The sequence below is a fragment of the Phaenicophaeus curvirostris genome, chromosome 2 (genome assembly GCF_032191515.1).
Source record: "Phaenicophaeus curvirostris isolate KB17595 chromosome 2, BPBGC_Pcur_1.0, whole genome shotgun sequence".
NCBI classification, from domain to species: Eukaryota; Metazoa; Chordata; class Aves; order Cuculiformes; family Cuculidae; genus Phaenicophaeus; species Phaenicophaeus curvirostris.
In genome coordinates, this window is record NC_091393.1 from 43,578,839 (window position 1) to 43,594,644 (window position 15,806).

Here is a 15,806-nt window from a genome sequence, read left to right on the forward strand (position 1 = left end):
TGTGTGATATGATGATGATTACACACTTTATTTTGTGGCTTAATGGAGGTCTTGTCATAAGCTGCTTTGAGCCTAGAGGGATCATGTCTGTCAGTCGAACAAAATGAAGACCCTGTCCTCTGAATAATCTCGCTTTCTTATTTTACAGGACTATAAATCCTTCTTTATTTATTGTTCTAAGAGAAACAGGGAGGAACATTGCATCTCACTATAATTTGTTCCTTGCATATCATGTCTCTTCATTAGAAGCTTGTGAATGTGTTTACCTTTGTGAATTCATAAATGCTGACAGTGACATCCTTTCTCTTTCACTTTGAATGTTACGCCTTTTGCTGGATCTATGCAAGGGCTGATATTCTGTCAGAAGGATTTTGTTGATTCAGTAAAGCTGCCTTACCTCAAGGACTGACTGTCACACAATTTCTGAAGGTTGTGATGAACTGAAGGCGATGCTGCTCCCTGCCACACTTCCTAGGAGAGAGAGAGTGGTAAAAAGACTTTTCTTTTTCTTTGAAGAAGGTGGAAGAGCAGCAATGGAGCCAGGAGGCCCTGGTATCCAAGTGTCTAGCGGTGGTAATGCCTGCAACCAGTGGGTGGCACGGTCGAGCTGAGGAGGAGGAGGTGCAGCTCCTGCACCCTGTAGAAAAGAATCTCCCAGCATACTTCTCCCTAGCCAAGGTAGTGTCACACAGCAAATCTCCTAAGACTGTGGTGGCACCATTCTAAATAACCTAATGATGTGAGATATTGATCATTTCTTTAGAGACACCACTAAATGGCTGCACAGATCCCACTGCCAGAAGGTTTCTCCTATGTAATCTTATATTTTTCTCTTAGCACTTGTGTTCTTCTGCCATTCTATAATTCTGGACTATATTTGTACCGTTTAATCTCCAAATCTCTAAGGGCAGATATAGCCCTTGTTTTCTTGTCTTAAAACAACAGAAACCCTGATGCTGCTTGTTTTATTTTCCTGAAGAACAATGGAAATACCACTCCTTTCTCCTAGTTTTTGACTCATCTCTTGGCTTATGTGGCAATTGGCTTCTTAACTTTTTCTTAACCTTTCTGCTGCTATTCCTGCAGTGATCTTCCTTCAGACTTCCAAGATGATGTCCATCTGGCACAGTGCAGTGGTTGTATAACCACCCTGGCTGCTATACCCAGCACCTAGGATGCTCTTCCCTTCTGGGATAACCAAGTTGACCTATTTCTGCAGCTTGGCTGCTTAGTGCAAACACACTTTCTGTGCAAAGCCTCACTTTGTTGGAAAATACTGACTTGCTGAGCTTAAATATATTTTTCTTTGCTCTTTTTTCCTCATTGTTTTGCTGATTTTCCTCAAAGTCTCATGGGCTTTAAAACACTTTCATAAACATGAGGTGAGTTGCAGGAGTTCAGCACTGGAACTGTGGAAGCTTGGAAGCACCAGTTTATTGGTTCTGGAGTAGAATGCACATCTCTGGGACAGACTTGTTGAGTGGACTGCTGTGAGACTAGGAAACCAGAATTCCTGTCAGGAATTACTAAGATGGATGACGATGATCATTTATGTTTTGCCACTGAAGACACTGAAACAGGAAAAAAGGTGACCTTCTGAAAGCAGGCAGTGTAACAGTGGTGCTAATTGTGCTCAACCTTGGTGATATAATGAGTCTTTCTATTAGATGTGCAGAATATTCCCAGACTGCACTGATCTTTTTTGAAATTGTTCACAGTTAGCATACATGAGGAATTAATCACTGTTAAAAAAATGCATCATGAGGAAAACAATCCTTTCTCATTCAATGTACAGTGTTTAATTTCTGCAGTAAGTGAGTGGGAGGTGAAACTAACAAAACCTGCTCTTAATGTAGCTCCGATTTCTGTCCAGAACAAGCAGGAGGCCTAAACACTGTGACAGGAGTCCTGAGAGGGAAAATTGGTATGTACCAAATTAATGAGACAGAATATTGTATATGGAACAAGAGTTGCTGGAGTATCTCCTAAGAGTCCAGAAGCCTTTTTGATTTGCCCTCCGTGCCATCACTGAGGCAGGGGGAGATACAGGAGCAATGCAGCACACATGCGGTTACGAAGCCGCTGAATGTTCATAGAATCATAGAACAGTTTGGAATGCACCTTAGAGGTTGTTCCAACCCCCCTGCCGTGGGCAGGGACATCCCACTAGGTCAGGCTGCCCAAGGTCCCATCTGACCTGGCCTTGAACACCTCCAGGGATGGGGCAGACACAGATTCCCTGAGCAACCTGTGCAAGGGTCTCACCACTCTCATAGTGAAGAAATTCTTCCTTCTGTCTAGTCTAAATCTGCCCCTCTCCAGTTTATACCAATTGCCCCTTTTCCTATCACTACAAATGTTTGTGAACAGTCCCTCCCCAGCTTTCTTGTAGGCCCCTTCCAGGTGTTCTGAGCACCTGGCCAAGAACAAATGTTAGTAAATAAAACAGAGAGGGCACAGCAATTTTCATCACCCATAATGTGGTGAGATTTGCTCTGACAGGCACAGAATCAACAGAGGCAGCTCCCATGATACCAGCACTACTTACACTGTTTCAAAGTTGAAAGTTGCTTTCAGTGCAGTAAAAATTTATAGAGAATTTGAAAGTAATAAAAAGGTAGGGTACTTACTGAGCCTGCTTTGTATACTAGTTTCTGATAGTTAGGTCATTTGCGAAAAAGTCTTAGTCTGAAGTGTGCTTTTCAGTGTCATTGAAATATAGTTGAAAATTGAAACATCTCTCTGTTACTGAGTCCTGATTTTTGTCTTCTTTATTACCTGGTATGGTTGAAGTTGAGAACTTAATTAAGGTGCTAATCATAAAAAGGTGGAGTGCATTTTTAAAAAATTAAGAAAAATCTTTAAAGTTCTTGCTTTTAATTAACCAACAGTCATTGGCCCAGACCTCTGGGGCTTGATTTGGTCAGCCCTATTTATGTAGGAAAGTACTTTGTATTCTAAGAAATCCAAGTGATTAACAAACTCGACTACTCACTGTTGTGTTGAGATGCTTAATACAACTGTAAGAGAAACAGGATTTGAATTTTCCCAAGACCTGACACCTTGTTTAGCCTTTGTGTTTCAGATTGGCTTCTTGGCAAAAATGAGAGTAGATGCAAAGAGTGAAAAGAGAAATATTTTTTCTTCCAAAATTAAAACCTCAAATAAAATTAAAACCACATAGGGAGAAGTTTATTTAGTTGTAATTGCCTGCATAGAATAACAAGGGGGGTGGAATAACTTACGTATGAGTATAAACTGGATGTAGTTGGCAGTGGCTGTCTGGGAAGCTTCAGGCAGTTGGCAAATTAGCATTGGTTGCTGAAACCATGTGGAAAGAATGAGGTGGATAAATGACTGAAAGGCAGCCAGTTTCAGATCACTTGTTTTGAAATAAGAACAAATGATCTCAAATCCCAGTGGATCAGTGTGAAGGCCACCAGGTTATATACAAGCTGGGTTGTTAACTGGTGTTTACTAGAAACTGTGCACAGGAAGGGATGCTTTGTCCACAGGCAGGAGAATTTGATCTGAGCAGTAAGTACCAAAATTAATGCTGTTAGCACTGAACTTCTGAAAATTTAGGTGGAAACATCTTAACACAGCTTGAGCTCCCCATGTGTGGAGTCCTCTTCTAATTCTTATCTTGATGGATAAGCTCCCATTTATTGTAAAGCTGAATAAAATACACAAATAAGTGAAACTTGGTGTTTTGTATGTAATTGCCTGTCAACACATGACAAGTTGCCTCAATGTATAGCTAGGACAGAAAACGGAGCTGGTTTTAAGTCTGCTGTTAGATGGAAATGAACCTATGTGGATATGTGAAAGCAGATTATAAACTTGGCCATTGATAGTCAGTAAACTGACGTTTCAAGTGGGAGGCGAGAGAGTTGAAATGGGGAAGGATAGAACATGAAAACTGTGTCCAGTAACATAAAGAGATTTATTAACTTCATTCAGAACAGAAAATAACAATAGGTTTAGCTCATTATGGGTTGGTAGCAGTTGAATTTGCTAGTGAGGAAAGGATTGGGCTCTCTTCCAAGCTTTTCTCTTCAACTTATTCTCTGGAATGAGTGTTGACCAGGCAGACTGGATCCTTTGCCTCTTCCCCCACTCAGGTTCTCAAGACCTGCACCCTGCTTGCCTGCAGAGCAGCCGTCTGCCACACTTGGGTAGATTGTTGCTGTCATCTGCACACATCATCAGTACCATTATCCCCTCTGGTGATCTCTGCCTGCAGGGAAGAGGCAGAATATTCTCTTTGTAGTTCCAGGCATGAGGTTTACCTTTGTAAGGTTTTTATCTCTTTAGGGAAGGAGTATTCATTAGCCAAGTATGCAAGGAGCACAAGAGAATGCACTTGAAATCATACTGCAAATGTTTTAGTCTCCAGGCAGAGGTGTGAGGGAGTCATTCTCGGGAAGTCAGCATAACTCAAGCCTGGTATCTTCAAGGCAAGCCTTTGATTTCTCTTGATAGCTTCCCATATTGTGCTTTGAAATGCATGTCAGAAGTTAACCTAAATGCTCTAAAAAGCAGAAATCCTTTCACCTGCACTTAAATAAATAATTATACAAAGTTAAGCCAGATTTTTTTTTTTTTATTGTAACAGTCTTGCTCCCAGCTTTCCATCCTGGTGTTTCCTTATGTCTCATCAGTCTGTCATGTTGTCTGTGATGTCAGCTCACATTTGGGATCTGTAGCATACATCAGCTGAATTGCTCTTTTCAATGGCTCCTGAGGATCTATATGATGAAGTGCTGGCAGTCAGCGACACATCAGATGCCAGTGTCATCTTTGTACATGAAAAGGGGCATATGTGCTGTATCTTTAGCGTCTTTGTGATTTGCATCTATAGTTTTGACCTGTTGCCTTGTAACCACCAACCAGTAGACAAGGCAGTACAGCTTGCGTTTTGAAGAGACATTGTGTTGGTCAACTTACATGGCATAGCTTTCCCAGGTAAACTGCTGTGTGTTCAAGAGGGAAAATAGCATGTGTTACTACGTTTTTAAAATGCATATATCTTCTTTTATGATATCGAAGTTTAGGTTCCTTCAGCCCTGCTCTGGTGACAGGCTGGTTTTCCTCAGTCTGGATTGTCCTTGAATCCCTGATGAAGTAGATGGTTGGAAATTTTACAGTGGTTGTGTTGATAGATGCATGTAGGTACCGACACTGATCTAAGTGGGGTTCACAAGAACAGCTATCTATCAGACCACAGAAAGATCAGTGGGCAGCACCCATCTCCAAAATACTCCTGAGCCTACCTGCACTCAAAGTGAGTAAAAATTCACTGAATCCATGCCCTCATCTCTTGAAATAAGGACCAACCCTTTTTATCTACGTGTTTGTATAAGACAGCTGGGACTACTTCTGATTGGCACCGTATCCCTCCTAGATTGTGCTTTCAAACAGTTTAAGGCAGTCTAAGGTGTCCACACTTACCTGCCTGTCCTCCTCGTGAGCCCAGCTGGGCGATCACAGTCCTGGCCTTCAGCTGTCACTAGCCTAGAGAGTCAGGACCTGCTTTCCCTAGCCTGACATCTAGTTGTTGGTAAAAGCCCAAGATGTTTTTAAGTATTTTAAAAATATCTTGGGACTTACACAAGACCATTCCCAGTTAATGATTATCTTTTGGAATTTTTTATGTGGTGGGAAAACTTACTTTTAGTTACAGTTTTTTCAGCTGTAAGGGAATTAGGCTTTTTGGAAATAATGCAATTTATCAGCATGGCTTTTGAATGGGGATACGGGAACATTAAACTAAGAAGTTCCAAGCCAGTCATTTAGAAATAACAAGCCAAAATTTGGGATCGGGAGGAGTTGTCGGATAGATGAACTTGGCAGGGAATATTTGGGGTGGCCTGGAGACTCTCTTGGAACGTATGCAGAAGGTACAAGGAATGACCTGGCATTTATTGCATGTAAATATGTGATTAAGTGTTTGATGAATAGCGTATGACTTTGTGTAACTTAGTGTATAAACAAAGGTGACAAACCACTTGAGTTGCGCTTGATTTGAGGAAAATCTTCAAGCACCCAGGATTTGCACAAACCTGAATGAACAACAACTCTTACTTGCAAATATTTTCCTATCTGAAATTTTCTGTGGATTTCCTTTTGAGTATCACCACTAAAGCTTTGTGCAACAAGATCTCCTTTTTTTTCACCACTGCTTTGCCTATGCACAGGAGTGTGGAGGAGGACACCTGGCTATGGAATGGAAGGCTGAAGTTGTCCTGTGTCTTTGTATCTAGACAGCATCGGTGGTAACTGAAGATCTTCAGAAGAACTGTGTTTATATGTATCGGACATAGGACTGATAATGAAGAGTGAAAAACTCGTCCTTTTCTAAAGGCAAGAATAGCGTTAGGACCTGGAGCTACTACCCAACTGCTTCAGCTGTGATGGGGATGTTATTTTCAGACACTCCCACCCTTTCTCATTCCCATCCCCTCAATCTCCCTATGCCCCGTCCTTCCCTTCCCTCTCTCATCCTCAGTGGTGACACCAAGCTTCGTTAAATGCCACCTTGACCTGGAAGGATTATGCAGGTTGGCATGAGGTGAGAGTTAATAGATTAGTGTAGGATGAGCAGAAACTGAAGCTAGGAAACTATTTACTGTTTTAAAGCATAATCCAAAAAATTAAGCTCCCTGGAAGTGAGGAACTGAAATCTTTTCATATGATAATATGGATAGATCCAAATTGTACACTGTTACATTTTGAAATAATGTTTCTCAGGCTGAAACTTCACATATGAATGTGATTCAAGGTGAAGAGCGCTCTGTAACAAGTATGAAAATGGTAATGGCAGCAAGATTAACTCTGCTGTTAGGATATAGAACTTGTAATTCCATGATGTTTATATTACCGATTTATTCGTGGTAAAATTGTAGTTGCTTGTATCTTGTTCTCTGCTACAGTAGCAGTTGTATAATTCCTTATAGAAACTACACTGGTCAAGCTCCATTTTAAAATTAACGAGAGCTTCCTTCCCTCTTGCATCTGTTACTTCTCCTTACTGCTTTGTTGTCAAGCAACTTATTTGTTCCTAAATCTGATTTTATACCATCTGAATCTTTCTGGTTCTCCATTGCAATCTGAGTAATAAACAGGTTTCATGTGTCTGAAAAGGTTATCTTCAAAAATTTCTTCCTTAAAGTGACCCAGACTAGTTTTAAACTACACCCATATGTCTGGTGACTGTAGCTTGCTTAGGCAATAGTTTCAAAGTACAACCTCGCGCTATGAAGAGCCTGGTGCTCTACAATGTGAATTAACACCTTCCTGCCACTGAACAGGGAAGTCTCTTGCTTGGACCTATGTTTTTTTTTTTCCCCCTCCCTCTGAACTGGCAGTGGCATTTCCCTGACCATAAGGTAAGGTGTGTTGATTCACTAGACCAACAAAGAAAAAAAATAGACATAATTGATTAATCAGTTGAGTTGTCTCTCTGTGGGATCAGATGAGAGCCAGAGTTCAAGATAGAAAGAGATGGAAGGAGAGAACAGCTGTTCTTCTCTTAGGAGCTATTAATTTGGCTTGCGAAACCATACCCCTGTGTCTGTCCCTAAGAACAATTGAGAGTCACTTGTCACTGCTGAATAATGTATGATTGAAGGAATCCAGAGCACAAAAGCCATACACTTCTTTGTGGTCTAACTTTATAAATCTTTTGAAACCTCAGTCCTGGATGTCTTTGTATAATTGTACCACATTACACAAAAACTTTTTTCTGCTTAAAGTAAGCTATGTTTAAAAGTAAGCTGCCAAACTGATTTTCTAGGTCACTGCACCTTCACGGGAGTCAATTAAGTAGCTATGTGGGTTGTGTACCTATTGCATCCTCCCAACGCAAATCGAATGATTCTTGACATGTGATTCTTTCATTTTCTTTGAAGAACTTGCATATGGGGAATTTTGGTTTGTCCTGTAAACACTTTCCTCTAAGTAAGCAGTATTGACTCTGCTTCTGAGCTCAAAGTGTTGTGTGGTTACATTTACAGTTATTTAATATGCTCTAAATGCCCTGGAATTTAAGAGCTGTTTGCATTTTTTTCCCCTGTTCTCCAAAGGATTTTCCTTTTGTGTAACGAAAATTACTTTACTCAGTTTAGATTTTTAATTCATGTGCTCCTTTTATTTCTGTCTTTTATTTGTATAGCTGCCTTAAACAAATAGAAGTTTGGGAACAATAAATGTTCTTGGACAAGTCATGGAGATCTAAAGATGTACAGCTTGTGTTGAACTGGAGGCATTTGAGCATTCCCTTTTGGTTTTGATACTACTCCTCATCTGAATTTGATGTTTTGACATATGCCTTCTAGAATTATAGTATGGCAATGTGGACCGTCAGTTCCAATAAATAAAACTTCAGAATGTTCCAGTATAAAATCTTCAAGGGTAGTGAAGTTATTTCAGAGCCCTAAATTGCTCTTGGAACACCTGACCTAGGCACTTGGGCAATTCCCACCCAAAATCAAGCAGCGATTGGTATCACAACATCGGTTACATCTTCTCCAAAAGCAAAGTCATGTACAATTTAAAAATACAATTCAGAAATGTTAGCTTTTTGCTCAGTCTCAATATGTATTTCACTCCCATATAAGGAGATGTTAAATTCTGTCTGGAAGAACTTTGCTTGCAGAAGTATTCCAGTTGCGTCATAAAGACTTGGTTTAAAAATTGTGTGAACTCTTCCCCCAAATGTGACTAGCAGATGTAAGATACTCTTCTCTTGCTTGTTTTCCTATTACATCTTGATACACAAATTACTCTTACCTTTGGAGAGATGCTCAAGATAATTACATTTCTGTACATTACATGCCGTAGGGACACACAACATTATTTCTTGAAATCTAAACAGCTGTTTAAAACCAGTCTTAATGTGTGTTTACAGTTCTGCCTCAAACCTGAAAGGGAACATGATCTTTGTTTTGATCCACAGACAGCTGAAGGTAATGTTTGCTTCTGCACGCAGCCTATCTGAAAGAGGCTTAGGACAAAACACTTGCACCGCGTAGGACATATTCCTCAGCACAAAAGAAAAGTGAGTGCAACCAGTTTACTTAAGGGCAAAGATAGATATGATCCCTTGCAGCTTCAAGCTATTCTCCTGCCTAGCTGATACATATCTTAACTTGTTCCTAGTGTATATTTAGCAGCAAAGCCTGGTCCTTGTCAGGCCTGAAAAGTGGGTTTGTGGTCCCAAAGACTTCTCTAATTTTTCCACCTGCATTCATTGCTCTATCAGAAACCTGTTACCTCTCACAACAGCATTGTCTTGCCTGTTTTGGCAACAAAGAGCCCTATCCTGTTCTCTCCTTCCATCTTCCCCATGAATCCAAATATTTACATTGCAGATAGACTGCTTTGCACCTGGAAAACCAGGGAGAGAGTCACCTATCTCCCTTTTCCCAGGATAAGCTTCACAAGAACTGGAGGCAGAGGCTGTCCTGCCCATCAGCATCCTGATTGGAATCTAGGTGCAGTCTGAAGACACAAGAAGGATTTAGATCAACCACTAACCTCCTATCAGACAGAAAAATCTGAAAGACCTGAAAGGGGTCTACAAGAAAGCTGGGGAGGGACTGTTCACAAAGGCTTGTAGTGGTAGGACTAGGGGCAATGGGTATAAACTGGAGAGGGGCAGATTTAGACTAGACATAAGGAAAAATTTCTTCACTATGAGAGTGGTGAGGCCCTGGCACAGATTGCCAAGGAAAGTTGTGGATGTCCCCTCCCTGGAGGTGTTCAGGGCTAGGTTGGATGGGGCCTTCGGCAGCCTGGTCTCGTGGGGGGTGTCCCTGCCCATCACAGGGGGGTTTGAACTAGTTGATCTTTAAAGTCCCTTCCAACCCAAACTGTTCTATGATGCTGTGGTTTTGCAAGCATATCCTCATGAAGGAAACTTCGAATGTGGCAGCATTTTACCATCTTAAACGTGAAAGCTGCTTAGCTGCCGGGAGCTTGGCACTCTTGGTTAGTGCTCATGCCCCTTGCAGGGCTTGAGTCTCCTGCTCTGTATCCACCGTGTTCAGGTGGCGCTGATGCTGCCCTGGACAATGTCTCCTTGCAAAACTCCTGCTGGGAGAAACCCTGCTGCAGGGAGACCTTTAGCCCTTGCTCAGCGGGCAGGCTTTCTGGGTGCGCAGGTAGCTCTGCATGTCCCATTGCCCAAAAATACCCCGTGTCCCAAATGTCGGTGCTGTGTTTCTTCCAGCCCTGCATGTGACTGCAGGGGAAGGATGGCAATGAGTCCTCTGCTGCTTTGGCTGTGGTGGGAAAGGGTCACACACTGCATTCAGGTGGTAATAAACTTAAAGTAACGGGTAGCATCATGTTGTGCCTCTGCAAAGGAGGTAAAGCCACATTTTGGGAAGGAAGGAGTAAAGGAAAAGGAGATTTAAGTTCCTTGAAAGTATCTGTGGATTTTTGTGTAGAAGCTGCAGTACATGAATATTGTATTAATAGCGATAGCCAAATTGTTATTTAAATGTGCGTTAAAATACCATCTGCATTTATAGCAGAGAGAGTTACTACTCTTTCTATATTAGTTCTTTGAACTGCTTGTTGCTTTTGTTGAGGGCCTGTATTTCTCGTGATTTCTTTATTCCTTTGAAAGACTTGCTTGAAAAATAATTAGTGGAAAATCATGGTAATTTTGGGGAACAGAGAAAAGTTTTTCAAGGCATATATATTTCTTAATCATGTGCCTGGACTTTTATTGATCAAGGAATTAACTATTCTCGTGTGGCAGGAGAAGGTTTATAACTGTGGCCTTGATGGGTGACGGCTGCCTTCTTTTTTAAAGTGACTTCAGCAGTAGAAAAGGAGGAAGCTAAATATTAATATGATCCAGTAGAGGAAAAACACGCAGAAATAAAGGCAGTGGCTTGACAGGAAAGTGTGGGAAAATAGAGGGAAGCAGAACTAAGAAACAAGTCATCTGAGATGGTGGGTTGTTGTGGGGTTTTCTTGGGTTTATGTATATTTATTTATTTCTCTTACAATTTGGTAGCAGTCTGCTACCCAAATCTGAGCAGGGAATGTTTATCTAACGTGCTGCCTCGTCCTTGGAGAGATAGGTCTCATCAGATGCCTTAAAACCTTTTTATGGATGTGCACTCCAGCTGCTACTGCTGCAGTTGGCAAAAGGAGGGAATGAGGCTGGGATAATGTCTCTTCCTAGAAGGCTGCTGCAGCCTCTGGGAAGTGCTGAGGTGTCAGAGTGTGTGGAAGGTTTTCCAAAGTGGGGCTTTGGTCTCTGTGGTGGAGGGGCTCACCCGCACCTGACAGGGCTGGAAGAAAGACTTTTTATTTAAAAGTAGTGATTTAAATGTAAATGCTGTTCAGCTTGCTTTAGGAGCCATGAGAAGAGCTAGGAAGGGGCTTGTGGAAAAAATATCTGCACATAACATTGCTGGAAGTTATTAAAATGTTAGCTTAGAAAGTAGAAACAGAAAAAAAATGTTCAGATAAACTGATTTGTTTTCCTCTAACAATCCAAGCAAGATTTCCATATTCTTGATGTCTGTGTGAGCCTCTGGAATGACTTACGTGATACTTAGTGTACTTCATCTCTGTTAAGGTAGTTGTTATCAGACCTTATTCCCTGATAAGGGAACTACCCCAGGAAGCTTTGTTTGCTTAGTTTCTTATCAGTAATCCAGGTAGGTTACTCCAAGTAATAACTGTTCTCCCCTGAATTTATTGCATTTCAGATTCTTGAAAGCTACCTTCAGGTTTGTACTCCTTGTTCCCGGTGCTTGGCTAGACTGCAGTAGTATAGTTTTATTTCTTCTAACAAATCTATCATACAGACACAGGACTGGAATGTCCTAAACCAGCAGCGATGTACTCGGCAATGGGGAAAAATTTGACTGTATCTTACAGTTTGAAGGAAACTCACATTAAGTCATTGCACAAATTAGCATGTTTTCTGCATCTTAAATTCTGCATTTGGCTCCTTCCTCCATCTCAAAAAGGACATAGTAGGAGAAGAAAAACTAGTGAGAAGGACAGCCTGTGTGATCAGAGAAATAGGAAAATGTCTAAAGTATGTTAGTATTAGCCTGAAAAAGTGAAATAACTAGGTGTGATGTTGGAAGTCTGTTAGGTGGTGAATGGTATGCAGAAGATGAGTAAGGACTATTTATTTGTTCACCTTTAAAATAACATCAACCAGGATGCTCAGTGAAATTAATCAAGTATAAAGTACAAGAAAGTAAGTGTTACTTTATGTAGTAGATCATGATGTGTTGGGGCTTATCTACGCAGGACTGATGAGGAGGTCTTGAAGGGACTGGACAGTTTAGTGGATGCTGCTTCTCTGCCCTAGGAAAATCCATGATTTCTAGAAACCAAGGAGGCTAGTCAGAGGAATTATATCTCAATTTACATGCTACCCAAGAGTTAGTGAGGCAGAGATTAATGAGTAAAATGGGCTTCTGGTCAAAGTATGCCATTGCTTTTATGCTCTCAGGCTACTAAGTTTGTTTACCTGGGAAGTGGTCAGTCCTTTGGCCTCTTGTTCACTTCAGCATTTACCAGGTTACCATAGGTCAGCCTAACTGATGGCTGGGAACTGTCAGGCAGGTTCCGCTGTCACTGCCCGCACTGCAAAACCACACACTGGTTTTGTCCATCAGCAGGTTAGTTCATAACATTGGTGTTGATGGTATCATCTTGCAGTGGCACATTGTGTGTCTATGTGAGCAGCCCTGGATTCTGTTGATGTTTCTTGACCTATTTGATCTACTTATACAGCTATTTATGTAGCTGCAGAGGTATAATTCTCCTATCATGCATCAAGGTCTTTTGGATGATAAACTGAGTGACCTCTTTGTCGTATGCCTTCAGCAGCTGCTTTCCAAATCATTCCTAGGCAACTCTTCTTTTGTAAGGTTTCCCATAGCCTTGTAAAGTGAAATATGAACAGTCTGCTAGGAAACTGAGTTAGCTATAAATATATCAGTAAGAGCAGAAAAATTTGTTCTAGACCTATCTGTTCTCAATAGGCCTGTATTTTCTTGCCTGTTGTCACTTGGCATTCTTCTTCTCATTGTTCATTAATTTTACTGTTGTTACATTATTCTTACTTTACAGGTTTCCTGAAATCACAGAGTTAAGTCCACCCACTCTGCCCTTTTCCTAAAAATGCAGCGTGATCAAATTTGCATTACCACCTAGTCAGTTCTCATGGTTGTTCAGTCACATCTTCAGTGTATGTACAGTGCAGGAAAACTTGGGAGGCAGAACCGTGATTCACTTTACCACTGAGCAAGTGTCCAGGTTTGAAAAGCAGCCAGTAGCTTCTAGTTTAAAGCTTGTGGCAAGATGGGGCTGTTCGATCTCTTTCTTTCTGAAAGAAAAGTGGTTACTGAGGATGCTGTCATGCCTACGTGTGCTCTGGGTGCCTCTACTTTGAGAGCTAACTGCCTTCAGATCACGTCAGAAAACATTTGGCTTCTTGAAGGAGAAGTGGGAGAGAAAAGGGAAGTGGAGAAGTAGTTTATTGTGGTGTTTTGCTTGCTTTCCACCCTTTTCACTGTAATCATTCATGCAGAGCATAATTTGTGACCTTGGTCTTGCTGTGTGTATAGTAAGTGGGGTAAGCAGTGCCTGTCACATTTAATGGATTCATTGGCATTTTTTCCTCTGAAGGTCTGAATTTCTTAATTCTTTTAAAGCTTTATACGCACAATTAAAACAGACTAGTTAAGACTTTCTCCAGTTCACAGTGATGTGATATGGGTTGGAATTTTCAAAGCCTGCGAAGTAGTTATGCTCAGTGTGACTGCAGTGTCCAGAACCCCTTGGTAGGATTTAAAAAAAAAGGGGGGGGTAGGGAAAGAAAAAATGTACCTAGGCAAGCAGTGTCAGATTTTGGTTTCAGAAAACAAGTTCATAGGCAGCAACTGCTGTTCTTAGCCTGTAGCTAAACAGGCTGTACAATAGGCTGTATATATAATCTTGCATGTAGGTGTGAAAGAAAAGCAAGCTGTCTAATTGTTTGGCTTATTTAGGATTTTTTCACCTTTACTGGCAAAAGAGTGTATTATGTTTAGTCTGAGCTCTGCTTCTCTTCTGAACTCTTTCTCTTTTATTTTTCTGTACTGTTTGGTGTTTTCAGCTCTGTGTGGTGATTTAGCTCACTCTTCTGAGTTGCATCTTGGTTGTGTTGGGGACTCTATGAAACAAATGGGCCCATAGTCCTGTTGTCCAAGAACTAGAACTCATTCTGTCTCCTTGCAACACAGTATTTCAAATCATAACTTTTTTCTGGGTTGTATTTTTAATATCCAAACTTACACAGACAGTGCAGTTAGGAGGGCCTGAAAAATAGTGTATTTCACAGGGAGGGAGGTATCTGAGAGAGGAACATCCCTTCCCATGGAGGAAGCTATAAAGGAGAAAGTTATCTGTATTGCTAGAATATTTTGTGGTGGACTTGTGCCGTGGTAGCATAGTGGTTGCTGTCATGGTCGGCTTTTGGTCACCATCCCAGCTTCCAAAGACAAGACTTTGGAATGAAAATGCTTAGCTAATACCAAACATCTTAAGCTCTGCAGAGGAACTGCTTTTATTGCATATTTTTATTCCTGCAATCCACACAGACTTGAACTTTTTCACATTCTGCAGGTACAAAATCTCTCTACATCTCTCTGGGCAACTTTTATTTCCCCACACAAACTTCAAAAATCTTACCGATGCAGCTTGGTCTGGTGGGAGGTGTCTCTGCCCATGGCAGGGGGATTGGAACTGGATGATCTTTAAGGTTGCTTCCAACCCAAACCATTCTATGATTCTATGTACTTCAGTTGTGTGTGTTTAGTCCCAGCATGCTTTCCACCTCTCTAAGGATGTTATCTCTTCTGTGGCTAACCATGGCACTTCTCCTGACTGCCTCCCTGCCAAACAGTGGCGTGTTCCTTCAGTCACGCCTGGACATGTGTTTGGCTGCACACACCAGGCTGGGCTTGTGTGAGCCTCTGTTGTTTGAAGGAGATGGTCTCTGACCACGTAGCCTCTGGAAGAGGTTGGGGTGGCCCCCAGCGTTAATCTCACAGTGGAAATGGGCTGGCGGAAGGGTCAGGTGCAGCGAACTTCTGGGCTCCTCCTCTATTCTTGTGTACATTACAGTGGGGCAGGCAAGCCCTTGCCCTTCTTGTCACTATCTGCTTCTTGCTTTGTGGAAATAGCAAAGATTGCAGCAAAGCCTGAATGCAAGCCAGAAGTCTTTCTCTGCCATTCCCCAGCCTTTCCTCCCTGACCTCCTGGAGCTGCTGGCTTGGACGGTGGGAGCAGTCCCCCCAGCAGGGCAGCATCTCCCCGATCTGGTCTTCAGCTGCTGGCTTTGCCGGGCCCAGCCCTGCCTTGCTCTCTTGCCTCTCCCTGTCTTGGCTGGGCTGCAGCACGCTGCCCGAGGCAGCAGGACCTTTCCGAGGGGCTGGGGGCAAGCAGGCTGAGCAAGCAGGGCAGCCATGCGCAGCCTCTCCACGCCCCAGCCCTGCTCCTGGAGCTGGGGCTGGGTGCCACCCTCTTTCCCCCCAGGTATGTGGGTCTTGGGCTCTGGGTGTGGAGGGTGAGTGCCGTGGGGCTGAGGCAAGTTGGGTGGCTGGCATCCTCCACGATCTGTGGCTTCACTCACAGTCTGCTGTGCTAAGAACTGGAAATTGCTAGCTTGCTCACGCTGCTGAGGATTCGTGTGCCTTTTGGGTCCTGCTAGGGTTTCTGCAAAGGCATCAAGTCTGCATGCTACTGCTGATGGGAAGTATCTTCTGAACAAGCTT

General features: G+C 42.2%; 1 protein-coding gene across 3 annotated transcripts in view; it reads left to right on the forward strand.

Annotated features, from left to right (window-relative positions):
- The window catches only part of NCOA7 (nuclear receptor coactivator 7), an 88,759-nt gene that overhangs the window by 43,988 nt on the left and 28,965 nt on the right, over positions 1-15,806 (forward strand). The gene's annotated exons all lie outside the window — the stretch shown is intronic.